General features: G+C 52.1%; 1 protein-coding gene across 3 annotated transcripts in view; it reads left to right on the forward strand.

Annotated features, from left to right (window-relative positions):
- The first annotated feature begins 10,262 nt into the window (after window positions 1–10,262).
- Window positions 10,263–18,000, forward strand: part of TPST1 (tyrosylprotein sulfotransferase 1) — a 29,604-nt gene continuing 21,866 nt past the window's right edge. For all 3 annotated transcript variants that reach the window (XR_014619034.1, XM_084299543.1, XM_084299542.1), the window contains exon 1: window positions 10,263–10,392. The gene's annotated coding sequence lies outside the window, so the exon portion shown is untranslated. The remainder of the gene's footprint in view (window positions 10,393–18,000) is intronic.

Genomic DNA, 18,000 nt, shown 5'->3' on the forward strand with positions numbered 1-18,000 from the left:
TGTCCAGCTCAGACAGGCGATGCTCACAAGTTCACCACCTGTTGGGCAGCAGCAGCTGCCTCTTCGTGCTCTGACCCACGAAACCAAAAGCCCTAGGTTTACATCTGAGCAGCAAACTGTCGCTGTCAGGGCGACATGGTGATGGGGCAGGGGATGCAACTCAGTCCCTGCTGATCCAGGAGGTCAGTCCTTCATCCTCGGGGCTAGCGATTTATTTCCTCGGCTGCATTGGGGTGGAAGATGCGGAGGAGGGAGCCAGCGCGGCAGGACAGGCAGTGCCCAAGGTCCTGTGGGGTTTTTGTGCATCCTGACAGGTAAGCGAGCCTTTTACAACAATTATGCAGTCTCCCTGCTCAAAGCAGAGGCTGTCCCCTTCCCTCCATCATCCCAGCGTGACCGTGTACTTGCAGATCTGCTGATCTTACAGAGTTGAGTTAGGAATTTTGCAGGGAGAGGAGTGCCAGACTTCATGGCCTCGTGTCCCTGGGAATTACCCTACCATAAAGGCATGTCCTGCACAGGCTGCAAATCCCTCGTAACAGCGATAACGGGGAGTTGAACTGTGCGATGAAATGATTTCCTAATGAGAACATCTGTGCTCTTGGTTTGGGCACGAGATCAAGCCTGAGGACGGGGCTGAGCCGTGAAGCCAAGCGCCAGCGTGGCAGGGCTGGTGGCCGCCATCCTCAGCAGGGGACGGTCGCGCTTTGCCCTGACATGAAAGGCAGCAGGAAAGCTGAGTTACACGGGTTCCTCTCGTGTTTAAAAGGCAGTCGTGGGTCAGATCCTGAGCTGGTGTGCACGGGCATTGCCCTCCCGACCTCGGTACAGATGCCGGAGCATCCAGCACGAATCAGCGCAAACATGGGGAGGGCAGGAGCCAGTTTGGGTCCCCAAGAGGGGACGTTGGGGACATTTGGGAAGGGGAACTTGGGGTGTAGGGTCAGGGATCAGCCAGAGGTACTGTGGGTCTGGTTGTCCAGTCTTTTTTTCAGGACTCCAGGGAGAGGAAGGGGAATGGGAACCACGGCTGTCAGCGTGTAGATCCTCCCGGCGCTCGCTCCCACTCGTCCTTCCTGGCCCTCATGTGTTGGACCTGCCCCAAGCAGCATGGATGGAGGACCCGAAATGCTGAGAGAGGAATGAAAGGTGAGTCCCAAAATCAGCATCCTGCTCCCAGCCTCCCCGGTGAGAGCAGTGCCCCTGTCTGTGCACCGTGCTCCTGCCCTGAGGCCCCTTGTTCTTGGGATGCTGAGATGGGGAAGGGGATTTGGGGTGAAGGCACGCAGGGAACTGGTTGTCTTTGGGATGTTAAAACTCTTTAAAATATTTCATCAGCAGCTTGGATGCATCCAGTCCCCCGCACACACTCACAGAGGGGCCCAGGGAATTCGCTGAAGAGGCCAAGAGCACCCTTTAAAACACGAGCCATGTTTTGTGACCTTCCCAGCGGGAGGAACATTGTTTCAGCCCCCACTCGAAGTGGCTGAAATTGAGGCGTAGCCTGGGACACGTCCAGCATCCTAGAGGGAGGCGATGGCAGCGGTGTTTAGGTTGGAACCGCTGCCGATGCTGATGGAGAAAATATTTTCTGTTCCCACAGAAAGCAATCCTGCTGCAAAGTTTGTACTGAGCGCGGAGAAATGCTTACGCTGAAAAATTGGAGCTTTGGCCAAAGTGCAGCTTAAATGCAGAGAGCACTTAGGGAACGTTTGTTAAACCCCAAGAACCTTTGCATGCCACGAACAAGAGTCTCCCAGTGCGTGTTGCTTAAATTAATTTCCTTGCGCATTAATGAGCTTTATTTTATTAACTCGTGTTTATTAAAACATCCGTCAAAGGTAGCTGAGATGCTGCTGAAGTTGAAAAATAATTAAAATAAAGCCGGCCTGAGAACCAGCCAAAGAGGGTGAGAGAGCATCTGAAAAGAGAAGGGAGAGGCAGAATTTCCTGGGGAAGGACTTGATGCAAACAGCAAAGCCGGGCAGGGAGGGCATGGGGACACACGAGCAGGGGAAGAGCGAGCATCCCGATGGCAGCGTGGGCTGCAAAGCGATTTAATTCTTCCCCAGCCCCTCCTGCATCGCTGGCTGCAGCAGTGAGGGGGCCGTGCCCCTTTTCTGCTCCCCGCTCCTGGCTTTGCTCAGAGCCCAGGGTGCTGTGGATGTTTTTTTGTCTCCCAGCCCCAATCCTAGCAGCTTCCATGTGCTTGCCGTGCTGATGGGGAGTAAAACCCGTGGTTGTGCTTCACCGCCCAGCCCGCTGCGTGCCATTAGCCCAATCCCCCTCCTGCTCCGGACCCTGCAGAGCTGCTAAAGAAAAGCTGGCAGCGATCACCCCAGCCCTTCTCCTCTGTGGGGCCAGGCAGAATTTCATTGTTCGTTTAAAAACAACAACAACAACAACAAAAAAAAACAACCCCAAACCAGCTACTGGCTGCAGGGCTCATGGAGCCTCCACCCCAAAACCTCCCCACTGCCAGTCTCTGGGGACAGGGTGGCACGCGGGTCCCCAGCCAGAGCTGATGGCATTTCCCCCTCCAGCTGCTTGGCATTTTCCTCTTTGGAGACAGGATTAAAATACAAATTGGGTGCTGCTCCTTAAGCTGCAGCTGGTTCGCTGTTTCCTCGCTGGGTTTTGTCCCGCAGTGCTCCCATCCAAGTACAGGCAAGGCTTTGCTGTGCCCAGCCGCAGGTTTCCGTGCTGAGGGGGTCAGGTTTGGGAAGCAGCAGCCGCCCTGCGATGGGTTCAGCTGGGGGTGCCAGGCCGGGGCTCAAATCCCTTCTGTTCCGGACCAGATGCTGTCAAGAAAACAGATCTGAGAATCGATCAGAGCTGTTAAATTAATCCAGCTGTGGCTCGAGCATCTCCCCTGGCAGGGACCGGCAGGGCTCCCCGCTCCGCCTCGGGTTCCTGCTGTGCTGTTACCCGACGGGTACCCGGTGAGCCCTGCAGCATCGCAGGTAGCCAGAAAACTTTGGGGTTGAGGGGAAATTCACCACGGTGCCCCTGCCCCGGACCCTGTCCCACTGCTTCATCCCACGGGGACGGTGACTGGTGCCACTGTGGGGCTCACGGTGCCGGCACCCTCAGCCCCTCCTGGCCCCGCCAGCTGCAGCAGGAAGCCTCAAGCTGTTGCGTGGCGTTTTAACACACGGTGGTGGTTGTTGTTTTTTCTTTCATTCCAGTCAAAAAGGTTATTTTTTCCCCTTTTGTATTGTTCGCTGATTTCCTTAGAAACCTCAGCGGACGCGCAGCGATTGAAGCGCTCCCGGCACGGAGCAGGCGGAGGTGAAGGAGGGAGAAGGAAGCGCGGAAACCTGAGGGGATTTCAACCGCTTCCTCCCATCAGGTCTGCTCCTTTTTTCCCCACAAACTGCTGATGCTGCAGAGCGAATGGGCTTCCCCAGGGGAGCCTGGGGCAGAAGAGGGACCGGAGGCTGGGGCTGGAGGCTCCTGCTTTGGGCCAACTCAAACACCCGGCTCTTGCCTGTCCCACGTCCTGGCTCCGCGTGGGGCTCGGCGGAAAGCGGCCGGGCCCCTGCCCACGTGCTGTGAACCCAGGGAGGTTTCAGCAGGCGGGGAAGGTGGGTCGGATCTGAAGATCAAGGGCTGGAAATGGCTCCAAGATGCTCCTAAAGGCTGGTGGAGGGGTCCCTGCCCTGCTCCTGGGGTGGCCAAATGCTGCGTGAAAGCAGCAGCGTAGCGTGCAGGTTGTCCTTGGTCTCCCTGTTCCTCGGTTTCCCCTCCTGCTCCAGGGAATTGGTGAAGAAGAGCTCTGGGGAGGTGAAGGAGTGAGCTCGCTGCTCTGGAAAGGCAGGGACAGAGCTGGGAAGTGGGTGAAATCCCCGTCTGTCCCCTTCAGCCCTAGTGCCAAGTGTTGGTCTGGTGAAACGCGATTTGGACAAACCTCCCTTGCACAGGATCAATGCCCCCCTTTTGGAAGAGCCAAAAGTGGCTCAAAAGGCAAATCCAGCCCCAAACCGCCCAGCTCACGTTGCTTCTTCCTGCTCGGGCTCTGCTTTTAGGGCTTTTCCCAGCCTCTGCCTGCAGTGCTGGGAGCTGGAGCCTTCCCTCCAAGCCCAGCTGGGCTGGATGCACCCCGCCGGGGGCTGGGGCTTGAAGGAAAAGGAGAAATGTTGGGAGTGGGGGGCAATAGGACGGGGTGCTGGGGGCAGGAGGGGGCGGGGGCCCCGTAAACTGCATTTTTTTTTGCTGGGGCCTCAGCAGAGCCCAATAGTTAATCATTAAAACATGCTTCCATGTAACTAATCTCTGCAGGACAATGAACTGAGAAATTATTTAACGCTGGTTAAATGGGTCAGAGCAGTCGCTATAATAAGGGTGCCTGGAGCCAGCAGGAGCTACCCGGCTCCTATAAAAGCGGGTGGAGAAGAAAAAGCTGGTGGGAGCGGAGCACCCGAGGACCGGCGCGAGGACTCTGCACGCCTTCAGCCCTGTCCCCTGCCCGAGCTGCCCGCGGCCGGGCTGCAGCTCTGAGCAGGAATTCATTGAACGGCGGCAGCGTGGGGGACGGGGGCTGCCCGGAGCTGCTGCTGATGGGAGCCCAAATCGCCCGTTTAAGTCGAAAAAGGTGAAATTCGGCAGCGTGGTGAGTTGGGATGGGCGAGTCGGGGTGAGGGGTAGCACCCGGCTGCTGGTGGTGCTGGGGTTTTGCTGCAGCATCGCGAGGGGATGTAGAGGGGGAGATGAATGGGAATGGGGGTTTGTGGGCTTCGCTCGGCCCGTGAGCAGGGTGGAGATGCCGTGCGCCTGCCAGCCCTGTCCCCTGCCCCGTGGCTCTCCAGGAGGTGCTGAGCACCCTTGTTTGTGGTCATCACTCGCCCTGGTGGCGATGTGTGCAGCTGCCCTTGCTGCCGGACCCTGGTGGGGAGCAAATCCCGGCACCTCCGGGCACGCTACGTGGAGGCAGCTTTCCGTGGCCCTTCGCTGTGCTTGCAAGCGAGAAAATCAGCACGAGGATTTTCTGAGGTAACCCTCACCGTGACGGAGAGCCGCTCCCTGATCCAGAAAGCACAGAGCACAGCCCCTTTCCTGGTCGGGTCTCTTGGCCACAGCCATTTACGCCGCTCGTCTCGTGGTTTATGGCTCCAAGCTGACGTTGCGCTAAGCTGGCTGGAGCTTAGGTAAGAAATCAAACACAGACACTGGCAGGCTGCCTCCTGCACTCATCGGGGTCACTCGCAGCCACGTTTTCGTAGCTGCTGGAGGAGAAGTCAGGGCTGCCCTGCTTGTGTCCGGCCACCCCGCGTCGGTGCTGTGCTGATAAAGGCGCCTGTGGGAAGATTTGGGAAATTCAGACTGTGAGGCAGCTCCAGGGGCAGAGGGGCTGCATCCCTGCTGCAGGTGGCCTTAGCGATCTCGTGCTGCACCCCCTGCATGAGTTTATTTCCCCATCTGTTTGTCTCCTGACCCCACGGAGGAGTGGGGAGAGTGGCTGGGTGGGTGCACGGCAGCACGGACCCGGGCAGAAAATGCTCCTGGAGGTGGGCAAGTGGGAACGAGAGCGGGGCTGGGGAGAGTCTGCCGTAGGCAGCATGGGCTGAGCCTGCCCCCGGGTCTGCTGGCTCTGAGGGGACTTCACTTGGCAGGTCACATTTACATTTATTTATTTATATTTTGATAAATATGCACAGTTACATTTTATTTATATTAATGCATTTATGCATGTGTATGTTCTTTACATTCTTTTTGTGTTCAAATTAAAATGCATTTTTATATGCCTAAGTGCATATATATGAAATGCACAGAAATGCCTAAAAATATCCTCTATATTATATACACATATATTGATATAAATGTATATATAATATTTTCAAATATATGCTTAAATCTATCCATATAATACCTACTTTATACATGCATACAAGCACTTAGACCCGTACATATGCATGTATATGCATTTCTATATGTACTCTACACATACCCACACCCCTGCTCCTGTCCCTCCCCACTGCCCCAGCCCAGGCTCTGCACCACTTTGTGCCCAGCTGCAGCACGTTAGGGGAAAAAAAATAGAAAAAGAAAATTTGAAACCAGCAAATGCTTCCTGTCCCTGCCAGCTGAGCCAGAGGCTGCCCGTAGTGCCACAAGCAGAACAGGTGGAGCAGAGTGGGGATTTGTGCCCAAAATAACCCAAAAGGAAAGCCCTGAGCTATGGGCAGAGGCTCCTTGCTGGCTGCACGGGTGCAGAAGGTTTGGGATTTCATTTTGCAGCAGCGCCTTGGCGGGGGATTTCTGCACTTTCTGCTCCGTTTGGGTCAGAGGAGGACTTGTTTTTGCTAGGAAAACAAGAAATATTTCTACAGAATGTCATGCTGAAGAACACGCAGAAGTCAGTATTAGAGAAGACTGAGAATCGAGCAGGTTTCTGTGGGTCTCCTTTGGATGGCGTGACCCAGCTGTGAGGTCTCCTTTTCCACCTGCCCCCCTGAGCAGGAGGCACGGAGGTGGCACAGGCTGAGCCCAAGAGGCTCAGAGGCAGGGTTTTTTCCTAAAATAAAGGTTTTGTTTCTGTTTGTGCCCCAGGTTCTTCCCCGAGAGCTGCAGATGCATCTTTCGGTGCATTTTGTCCTCTGCTCTGCTTTTTTAACCTAACGTGGGTTTTCTAGCTGCGGGGGGATGCTTTCTGGGGGTTGGAGCCGGGCATGGGGAGAGACGAGGTCTGGATTTCGTGGTGTGCCCACCGTCACCGTGCCCAGCTTCCCGTGGGATTATTTCTGGGGGAGGACAGGTCTCAGGTGCATCCCCTCCTGAGGACGTTGCCTCTGCTCACTGTGCCCTGCCAGGAGCCTTTCAGGCAGCTCAGAGCACGGCGTGCCGCTTTCTCCTTCTAAAAGGGAAGAATAAATGATTGATGGAAACCAAACAGCGAGAGGGGCCCTGTTTGCCGTTCGCTCTCCCCAACCTTGGCCCGAGGGCTCTGCTCCTTCCCCAGCATGCCCGGCTCGGGACCTGGAGACACTGAGGTGAAAATGCAAAATGGGTCCAAATCCAGGGCTTTCCGGCAACCTGAGGGGCTCTGTGCTTCGGCCCCTGCGAATGGGGAAGAAATCACTGCTAGGATGGGACCCAGCACATACAGCTGGACCCCAAAGCAGTGTTTTGTTTTTTTTTTTGATTTCTGTATTTTTTCAGGGTGCCAACACATTCTCGCCATGGGACAGGTTTGCTTTCAAAACCACCACGCTTGCAGGATGCGTCACTGCCCCCTTGCAGCCAGAGCTCGGGGGCTGGAAACCTTTAATGCAACACAAGCACACCGCTGGTTCCGTGGCAGAGGGATTTTGTGTCTTCTTCCTTAAGTTAAAATAATTTTTATTATTTTTTAAGATGCTGGAGGTCAGGAGCCTCTCCTTCACCTTCTTGCCCTGTTCTCCAGACACAGTTGAGATCACTTCTTGTACTCCTGGCATTACAAATGAGCTGGCGGATATTTAGCTCATTGTGTGGCTGCCACGCATGGCACGGGCTCTGCTTTCCAGACCCAGGGCTTAATCCTGCAACCTGCTGGGCATTTCCAGCCATTTAAACTTCTGGGGCATTCCCTGTTCCCCCCAGAAATGGCTCCTGCTCCTTCGCAGGAGGGATCCCGAATTCCTGGTGCGATTTTTTGAGTGGATGCCATGAGGAGCAGGTGCCCACACAGAGCTCCCTGAGCATCCCTGGGCAGCGAGAGCATCGCTCGTGCCCATCAGCAGGGCTCTGCCTGCCCCAGGCAATGAGTTTCTGCCTAGCTGGTCCCAACGTGGGATTTTTTAATTTATTTTTTTAAGAGAAAATCCAGCGGAGGGGAAGGAGTCAGGCCCTGGCTTGTGCTCGGATGTTCCTGTGCAGGAGGGGAGCGCTCAGCCCGCGCACGTCCATCGTGCCACATCGGCAGCTGTCTGCTGGCCAGGAACACGCGAAGGTGCCTGTAAATGTGCGAGGGGAGCGCTCGCTCCTGCCTTGAGTGGAAAAACAGCTCCTGCTGTATTCCTTGGACAGACAGAGCTGCCTACCCGCTGGAAAACCCCGAGGATGCTGCACCTCCAGAGCTCGCACAGCTGGGGAAAAAATCTCCCTGTGAAATGAATACGGCTGAGGGAGGCGAGGCGGGGATATTCCTGGCACTGACGTGTTTCTGCAGGCGCGGGGGATGATCGATTCTCCGCTGTCACGTTCAGGAGGCGACAGGCACCGGGTCAGACCCAGACAGGGCCGGGAACCATCAGGCACAGAGCTGCTTCGGGTGGGACCAGGAACAGTCCCAATAGTCCAGGCAGGGGGAAGGAGAAAAGTCTGTGCCTGGCTGCTGTATCCCCAGCCCCAACCCGGCTGGGATGCTGCTTGTAGGGGAAAATCCCTCTTCTCTCCCTGCACAGCCAGCCCCAAGCCCGGCCCTGTGCTCGCTGCCGAGGCACTGGAGGAAGAGGAGCAGCGATATTCCAAATTCCCCCGTGCTGAAGCCAGCGGGCACGGCTCTGGGGGAAGGCAGGAGCTGTGCAGAGCGAGAGGGAAATTCTCGGCATTCTTACGGCTGGGAAGGTGGAATTCAGGTGAAACCACACCCCCGAGGTGGACAGCGAGACTTTGGCTTCTGATCAGCTCGCTTAAATTGAATTCAGGGCTTTTTTTTTTTTGGAGTGGACTTAGATCTACATAAACGCACTGCGCTGGCAGCTAGGGAGGGAAAACTGAGCCCAATTTTGCCCCCGGTTGTGGTAGATTTTGGGGCAGCCGTGCTGGGGAGTGCAGGTGGGAAGGTGCCAGGGGGGCTCTGCTACCTCTGGTGCTCAGCACTAAGGGGCAGAAGGGGGACACCGTGGATTATCCCCGGCTGGGAGCTGGGCTCTGCCTGCAGATACCTGGCAGGTTGGCTGAGCACAGCTCCTGCACCGGCGCTGATTAAAGGCAGCACCAGCCCCATCCAGCAGCTTTGGTTCCCCCAGTGGCTGTGATTTTCCCCCAGAGAGCCACGTTTTCTCCCCAGGGCCCCGTTTGATCGCCGCGGGCTGGGAGCCATGAAAGGGGACGATGTGTGTGAGTCACGGCTGGAGCTGTAAAAGGCAAATCGATAAAGCGACCTGGGAAGTGCTGCTTAATGGCTCGAGGCAATCTTACTGGAAATAGGAGCGGTTCGTCCGTAAATCAGCGCTTCAAGTCCTGCCGCCGTCGGCAGCAGGCGACGTTTATTGCCTGAGATGAGAAATTGGAGGTGGATTTTAGCACCTGGGGGGGAATTTATTGTTTTTCCATGGACCCGGCAGCTCCCAAGCACATCGGATGGCCCTGGGGATATCGGGTGCCCCTGGAAGGTGCCCCTGCTGAGCATCGATGTGTCCTTGTCACTGTGGGGAGCAGGAGGCAGGATAAGTCCCCATCCCTATCCAGTGCCATGTGGGTGGAAACCACAGCCTGGTGGGCTCATAAAAGCTTTACGATGGGCTCTTGCTGTGTGAGGAGGGAGGTGAGGGGCTGGCAGCACCTGGCTCACCCTGGTGGGATCACTCAGGGTCCTGATGCTCACCGGGCACTGGAGCTTGGGTCTCCTAGCTTCATGGTGTGCCCTGTGACATCGTCAGGGGAGATGGGGCAACGAGTCTGACCCAATTTTAGGGTTTTTGTGGTGAAAAGGTGACGTTCTACCACGTGGTGGTTCCCAGCCTCGTTGCGCTGAGGTCCTGCTGTGGTGTCCCCCAGGCCAGCAGCACCCTGCCAGTGCTCATTCCCATTAGCCAAGCCCCCCAAGCAATGCTGCTGCTCCCAGCCTGCGTTTTGGGGCTGTCACCCCATTAACTCCCTTCACCTGATTTATTTCCCCTCCACACATGGCAAGCAACCTCCATTTCGGGGCTGCCCCATGGGATCCCTCCTATCGCTGCGATCCCACGGGCTGTTTGTCTGCACGGGGCAAAGGCAGCTGGGCCAGAGAACCTGCACGGAAATAAAAAATGCAATTTTGGTGGCGGCGAGTTAAAAACAAGCCCAATTCAGGCTCCCCCCTGGACCCTCCACGTGTCGCGTCCCCCCCCGCTGTTTCCCGCCACCTCCGGCCGCGCGGGAAAAAGCCGCGAAGTGGGCGTGGCCAACCTCCCCTCCTTAACCCCGCCCCTCAGCTGTCAATCCCCGGCGGCGGCCCAATAGCGCTGCGCGACACATGGCGGCTGGTGGCCAATCAGGGCGCGCTTGGCATTTCCATGGCAGCCGCGGGGAGGGGGTGGTGGCGACCGGGAGGGGTTGGGGGGGGGGGGGGCGCAGCCGGTGCCGGTCCCGGCCCCGCTCCCGCTCCCGCTCCTCAGCCCCGTTCCCGTTCCCGGTGCCGGCCCCGTGCAGCCATGGTGCGGCCCCGGCCCCGGCCCGGCCCTGCCAGCGGCGGCGGCAGCAGCAGGGGTGAGGCGGGGGGCGCTGCACAGCGCGGGGGGGGCAGCGGGAGGGGACCGGGGGACACCGGGGGGGGGACACAGGGACACCGGGGGGGGTCCGGGGTCGCTGCTGGGCGGCTCCGTGCGGTTCCTGCCCGCTTTGGGTGCACCCGGTGTTGGGGAGGGTCCCGGCGCAGCCTCTGGGTTCGGGGAGGGGGGGAGGGAGGGGGTGGGGGGTTTGACCGCTTTTTGGGGTTAAAAAGGTGGGAAATGGGAACTGGTTTTATTTTAAAGGAAGGGTTCGGTGCGCCTGGGAGGTACGCGGGGCTGCTTGGGGGAAGGGGCTGGAGGTGTGGGTGGGTCTGGGGGTGCACAAGCACGTCTGAATTTGTCTCTCTAAATATATAATATGTATTTATTAGATATATAAATGTGTGTATGTGGGGGTGATGAGGGAGGCTCAGGGTTTTGGGGCAGCCCCCCCGCACCGTGACAGCTCCAGAGGTTGCGGGGGGACCCCGTGATTTGGGGTAGGGGCGCTCGGTGCAAAAACTTGGAGACCAGCGGGGGCTGATTTGGCCTTTACAGCTTTTCAGGTTAAAAACAAGCAAAAAATGCGGGTTTAGGGGAGTGTGAGAAAAATGTCAGCGAACGGCACCGATGGTTGATGGTTGTTTGCGTGTCTGCGTGTCCCTGGGGTAATCCCAGTCCATTTCCATCATCCTGCCCCTGGAGCTGCTCTGCACCAAGCCAGCCTGTGCCCAGCCCTGCTGCCTGTGTCCCAGCCCGGGTGCTTTCCCCCAGGTGAAGTGCTGCTTGTTTTTTTGGGGGAGGGATAAAAACTGCTGGTTGTGCTTTAGCAGCCTTTATTCCTGCATAAATAATGGGGAGAAACCCCGAGAAATCGGCTGCAGGGCTTGGGAGCTGGGATGACTGAAAAGGGTGAAGATGGGCTTGGTACTCAGCTTCCTGGCCCTTCCTTTTATTTCTTGCTTGGCCAAATGTTGTGCTGGGGGTTTGCCTGCCAGTGCCGTCCTCTGACCTCGGCATCGCTCTGATGCTGTTACATGCCAGGTAGCAAGGTGCGATGCCCAGCCCTGGGGGAGTCCTTGAGATGGCTGTGCTTGGGAGACATCAAAAATGCTTCCAGAATACCTAAATGATTTTTGGAACAGTCTCTTAAATGAGTCGAGGCCGGTTTGGATAGCTTCTTTTAGTGGTATCCCGTGAATATTTCAGCTGTGTTCCTCGGTGTTGTGCTATACCATTATCGTGTAGCTGTCAGCTTTCCTATGCAATCTTCTTTGTGGTGAACAAATGCAAACGACCAGAAACAAACCAGTGCATTGAGGGAAAGCTTTTATGGAATTCGTGTAAGACCGTTCTTTAACTTTGACATAAAAATATGCAAAGACCTGTTGTTCTATGCAGCAGCTTCTTAAACTATTTGATGAGCTTAATGTGGAACTTTCTGTAAGGAATATATTGCGTCTGCCCTGTCTTCTAAAAATGCGCTGTTTTGAAGAGGATTTCTGAGAACTGTCAGGCTCTGCCACCGTCCTAGTATGTGCTTTTACAGTGCAGTGCCTGAGAGGAAAATATATTCACAACTGGTGACTTGAAACACAGTGCAGATGGGAGGATAATTACTAAGAAAACTTTCTTTTCCTTGGATTCAGTGGTGGAAGGCTGGTTATCGACTCTTCAGGCATTTCTCTGCTGGAATTGGAACCAGTTGAATCAAGATCAACAAGTTTTTGTGCATGGTTTGATTTTGCTGAAGGGAGGAACCTCTTACAATGTCTGTACCTCAATCTTTTAAAATAATGGTAAGGGCTTTTGACCTTTTTTTGATTTCAGCACTGCTGGTCCTTTGGCTCTGGGACATCTGCATCACACGGGAACCCATTTGTCTATTATTTTTTTGTGAGACGTGTATTAGGTGACTTTGGTAGTGTATCCTTACTACAGAGTACATGGCAGCGGGAGGTGGCACCTCTGTATAACAACATCTAGAAGCTTTTTGCAGCTGTGTCTTGTGTGTACAGTGTGAACAGGGCTTGGAAGAAGAGCGGCTAAAGTCCAGCAGCTGAAGAGCCAGCCAGCTTTCTTTCTTGCTGCCTTCGGGGAAGCTTTTATGGGTATGTTTCTGCTTTTTTGAGCAAAGTGGCCTTTGGAGAGCTTGGCAGCCAGGAGCTGTTGGAGCTCCCTCTATGCAATGAAGTGCTAAGGCTGATCCAGATAACTACGTCGAAAGAGCAGCGCCTGTTGCATCTCGCTCACTGTCTGCTTACCTTGTTGGCTTGGAGGTTAAGCAGATGCAAGGCAGCTAAACTGAGTAGCAAAAACTCCTAAACTGCTGTTATCCATTGTCGCTCTCTTCTGCTTCTGACTGTGCAAGCAGAAATGAAAATGCTGCTTGGACTTGCCAATGTCCACCATGTCGGTTTCTTCTTTTTCTCCTCTTGCTCCTTCACTCATTTCCTCCAGTTAATTACCTTCTTTAGCTGTGCCGCTGCCAAATGATTGTTCTCTCCAGTTTCCCTTAGCAGATTTGTACCACAAGCACTGGCTGTTAGGGCTGAATCCGGCGGTCAGACTGCGGTTGTTCATCTGAAAGGTGGTGTCTCTGGAGTATCTTCTTGATACCATATGTATTTTCTTGACGTGGTATGGTATGGTATCTTCTTGGTACCATAACTCTTGATTCTTCCACTCACCACTGTCCAACGCAGGGCAGAGGGTGCAAGGCTTCGAAAAGGATGACTAGAGCCTGGTAGCCTGTTGACACAGAGCTGAGAACTATCTTTCTTCTCGAGAAGTGTTGTGGTCACATGTGATGCGCATTTAGGTGGATGCAGGAGGAGGGGGCACGTTGCAGAGAAATCGAGCAGTGCTCCTGTACTTGCTGTTCTAGAAAGGGATCTGGTGGTCAGGATGCGAGCCAGAACCTTGAGAAGTAAAAGGCAGGGACAAACTAATCACTGAAAAATGCTTTATGTGTGTGGCTTTTCTTCGAGATGGGTGATGCAAGTGTTGCTGTCCTGTTTATTTAGCCTTGGAAAAATCCACTGGAAGGAGGTAGGTGATGGTCATCACTCTTCGCAGTCTCCCAAGGAAAAGTGTGCCTGCTACAGCTTGGGAGGGCTGCTTCGTGCTGCATGGTGATGGATGATCTTTTCTTCCCCAACACAACTTTTTCAAGCAATGACAAACCCCAAACTGTTTTAGCGTAAAATACAAATGAATGAATTGCCTCTTTACTAAGCTGAAATCTTCAGTGTTTCTTGGATGAACTTTAGGAAAGTAGGTCTTGAGCTACTGCAGATAGGGGCAGGGGGGAGGAGGGAGCTGGTGTGTGCAGAGCGGGGAGACAAAGCAGTCATTTTGCTTTGTTCACATCTTCTTGGGGCTGACTCATCGGTCTGACTTTTTCTGGAAATAAAATTCAGTTACAGGCACTTCTAACTCAGTGCTTAGTTGCACTTTCTTGTAATGAAACCTGTAGATCCAACTCTGTGCTATTTCTTGCACTTACATTTGCTGGGCATTTGGTTTAGTCTGTCTTTTGAAACTGGCTGCTAAAGGCCTTGTCTGTCATTGTAGTGATCTTTAACTTCTGACTGCGGTGTTGTTTTTTCTGTCGTTTTCCTATTTTTTATTAAGAATTGCCTGTGCTTTTAGCTGGAGTGGCAGCTTGCTCTCCTCAGGTCCCAGCAGGTGAAAACCCCACCATTCTTCAAGGCTCTGCTTAAACGCTAGCTGGGGACTGCTGATCGCCCTGCTGTGATTTTCAGACGCCGTCGGTTTAGTTGCTGTTAACAGCAGAACATTAATGACTTGTAATAATTCTTCAGGTTGACACTGATGCGATCCAGAGTGCTCGCTCATGTAGAGGAGGGAGGAGGTGGAGTTTGTTGATTTGTGAGCTGCTCGAAGGGCAGTAACTTCCATATGTCATACTTATCTTGAAGAGCCTTATGTGTAACCAGGGGCCCAGAAGGGAGCTTGCTAGCTTGTAGAACAGATCGGTTTGCTGAGAGGTGCCTTTCTGTCAGCTCCTGTTGGATTCCCGATGTACGAGGCCCTGGCCTTGCTACGTTTGGCGGCGGCTGCGTGCTCCAGGTACTGCTCCCAGGCAGAAAACAGCACGGTGGGTCACAGGGCAGCTTCAGCCTGGCTGCTTCTGCCCTGTCAGCCTTTGGCAGCGTGGGACTTAGCAAAAATTGCTGCACCAAATGAAAAGGTTTGTGGTCGATTGGTGTGTTTGTGTGTTTGTTTGTTTTTTTCTGGTAAAAAAAAAAAAAAAAGGTATATGGATCTGTTGTTTTTGTATGCGAGTGGTCAATGCTTAATGGTAATTTAGGAAACCAACTGAGTCTGCAGCACTTAGTGCATTCGGTGCTGGGAGTGAGCCATCGCTCCGCCTTGCCTGACCCGTGGATGGGGTGTTCCAGCCTGCGTTCAGCAGGCTTTGCTCTGACACTGCTGCTGCTTCACCTCCCTTCTGGCTTTCACAGTGATATTCTGCCATAAGTGACCCCAGTAAAACAGTTCATGCACTGAGAGGCTTTCCTTAGTGATCAGCTACCTAACTTCTGCATTTGGGGAAGATTAGGGGCTTCAAGGGATAGTTTTTTATTAGTTTGTAAGTCAAAGAAAATCTTTGGTTTGGTGTTTTTTTTTTTTTTTTCCGAAATGAGTCTTATGGCATTTACTCTAACTGAATAATGTTGGGGATTGTATAAAGTGTAAATATTTGCACATCTTGTATGCTCTGCAGCAAAATCTGCTCCTGTTGTGCTAGCTCTTTCTGCAGAAGACTTTTAACTAAATCATTACTGTTTCTAAGAGCATTCAGAGAGATTCTGTGTGGTGGTTGCTAGTTTTAAGCAGCACAGTTTTCCTTCCTTAATTAAAAGTTAGGTGTGCATGCTGCATCTGCTCAGGAGAGAGGCTTTCTGCTTTTCAGTGCTGTGCAGCTATTGACTGAATTGTGTGTGTATACGTGTATTTTGTGTGTGTGTGTATATATATGCTTTTATTTTTTTGAGTGCTGTTTGGAGGGTGTTCACTTAGTTTTGGGGGATTCTTTCTGCGGATATCCAGGCACTTAAATTAAAGCCAAGGACAGTGGCTGTCAGGCGGAATGGGGCTTGCTGTGGCGGAGCACTGCTGCCACAGGCGCCTGCCAGCCCTCCTGGGCAGCTTCAACTATAACAAAACCAGTTGAGCCCCAAATTCCAGTTTACTTTGGGTAGCAAAGACCAATAAGCTGAACTTCGAGCACAGTATTGCGACAGCCGCAGGTTGGAATCAGCTTTGTCAGCGCCTCAGGGCCGGGCCCCTCACAGCGCTTGCAGCCATGTGGTGGGGAAGGCAGCGGCCAAGCAGGGGACGGCCCTGGGGGTATCGGCTTGTGAATCCTGTCACAGACTGAGCTTCTTATGGAGGAAACACTTCAGTCAGTCGTGTTTCGGAACAGGGTCGGCATCAGCGTGTGCTCAGGGGTGTGTCATGTGTTGCTGACAGAGATGGAAAAGTGTCGAGGAAGCCAGTCCTTTAAAATGTTGGCGGTACCTCAGTCCTCGGAGCGCCTGGCAATTAAAAGCATCTGTGATTCATACCATTCAGTGAGTTATTTCAGCCCTGAAAAGCAAGCCCATGCTTAAAGTATCAATTAGAGTATGAATTTCATTGGAATTTGAAGAGGAAGAGTCAGTTTTTGGACTACTTCCTCTCAGAAAACAACAGAGTACATGTAAAAGAACAGTCTATACAGTATGGATGATACAGTCTATACAGTATGATATGGATGGAAAAATAAAGGTACAGGGTACAGGTTGGCGTGAACACCGCAAGGCACCTGGGCAGCTGAGGTGGCAGTTTTAGGTAAGCCAGGGCTGAACATAATCCACTGGTGTTGGCTGCAACTCATGGTGTCTTCCTAAGTCCTTCTTACCAGTGCCAACATTGGACAGCGGACAGCTCTTACATCTTTTGTTTCTACCTAAACCTTTTATTTGATCTCACGTACACGTTGGCAAGTGATCTAATTAAGTCTTTGGTTCTCATTTCATCTGTAAAAATAAAAAATTATGTGTAAATAATGCAGTTTTAAGGAGTCCTAAATGAAAACTATCATCAGTGAAAACCCTCGTTTTCATTTTACGTGTCTTGGGGTTTCAGACTACCTCCTTATTACAGCTTGGAAATCTTTTAGAGTTAAAATTAAAAAAGAAGTTATCTAAAATATTTAGTAATAAATGTGGTAGCTGTGCAAACCCTTACATTATATTACCCATCTGATTTGTTTCGGGTTCTGTCATTGTAGAAAATAGTGCAATAGCTATTTGAAAGTAGCTTACAGGAGAACAGTGGTGGCTTTTGTTGTGGCAAGTTCATTTTGTTTCACAGCACTGAAATGTCCTCCTGTCACCAGGTAATCGTAGCTGCTTAAATTGCAGAGTAGGGCGTGGAATTAAAGCCATATTATTGATACCTTATGAAGTAGACATGTGGTCATCCTTGTTTTGCCATTTTTTTTCCCGTTTTTTTGTAAGAGTTGTGAGGGTTTAAAACAAACTGAATAATTTACGTGTGATATAGAGACGGAAGGGAGATTATACCGTGACAAATAGGTTAAATGCTTTTTTTACAGTATGTATTTCTGCTCCGTACTATAAATACGAAATGACTTTAACCATAAGCTCCATGAAGACGGGCTGCCAGGGTGGCTTAGGAAGCCAAGTTGCCTTACTGGTATTGCCACTTGACTTTTGATTTGTCACCTGGGTGCTCGCCATAAAGCTCTTTGTGAAATCACAAAATACTCAAATTCTAAACTTCAGAGCGTTACGTTTTGTTTGGTGCGGGAAGACTGGTGCTGTCATACCAGCAGAAGCGCGGACTTACCCAGATGAAGTAGAAGCTAAAAGAAATAACGAGCTTACCAGCCCTGCTTAAAAGGAGCACAAACCTTATCTGAAGGTAGAAAGCAGCATATACTTATTCTGGGAATGCTTTATTACATGCAAAGCTTTAATTCTTTTTGCTTGTACGCTGATGGCAAACAGGATTGGTTCTTCTTTCTTCCCAATTTATTCAGTTTTTAGCATTTCAGCAAATGTTTCTCTGGAGATCAAAATGCTGCGTAAGATGTGGGGGGAGAGGTTGGCTTGTTTTCATGTTTTTTAATCAATGGAATGATGAATAATTTGGTCTTTTTTTTTTTTTTTTTTTTGAGAAAAATATCTTTAAGAAAAAAATAGGTGAAGAAAACAAGGTAGGATGAAATCCTTAGTTTTCTGTATCTGCTTTGCATCATCTCAATACTGGGATGGATTAAAACTTTCAAGTCAGCATGGGTTGACTCTTTTGTTATTTAAATCACGGCTGATTTTACTTTTAATCTTGGATTCTGTTTATAGTTTTTAATGGTGATAACGTTTCTTTCATCAAAGCTTCTCTTGAAATTAAAGTTGAAATTTACTTGTTGCAGGCTATTTTTCTTCATTGCATAAAGCCCATGATCAAAAAATGGAGAATCTCAGGGTTGTTTCATAACTGTGAAACGTCTTCCATCACCTCCTGTCCTCTGAAGGAAATGGAGCATGTCAGGCAATGCTGAATATAA

The sequence above is a fragment of the Netta rufina genome, assembly GCF_964035555.1.
Source record: "Netta rufina genome assembly, chromosome: 21".
Lineage (NCBI taxonomy): Eukaryota > Metazoa > Chordata > Aves > Anseriformes > Anatidae > Netta > Netta rufina.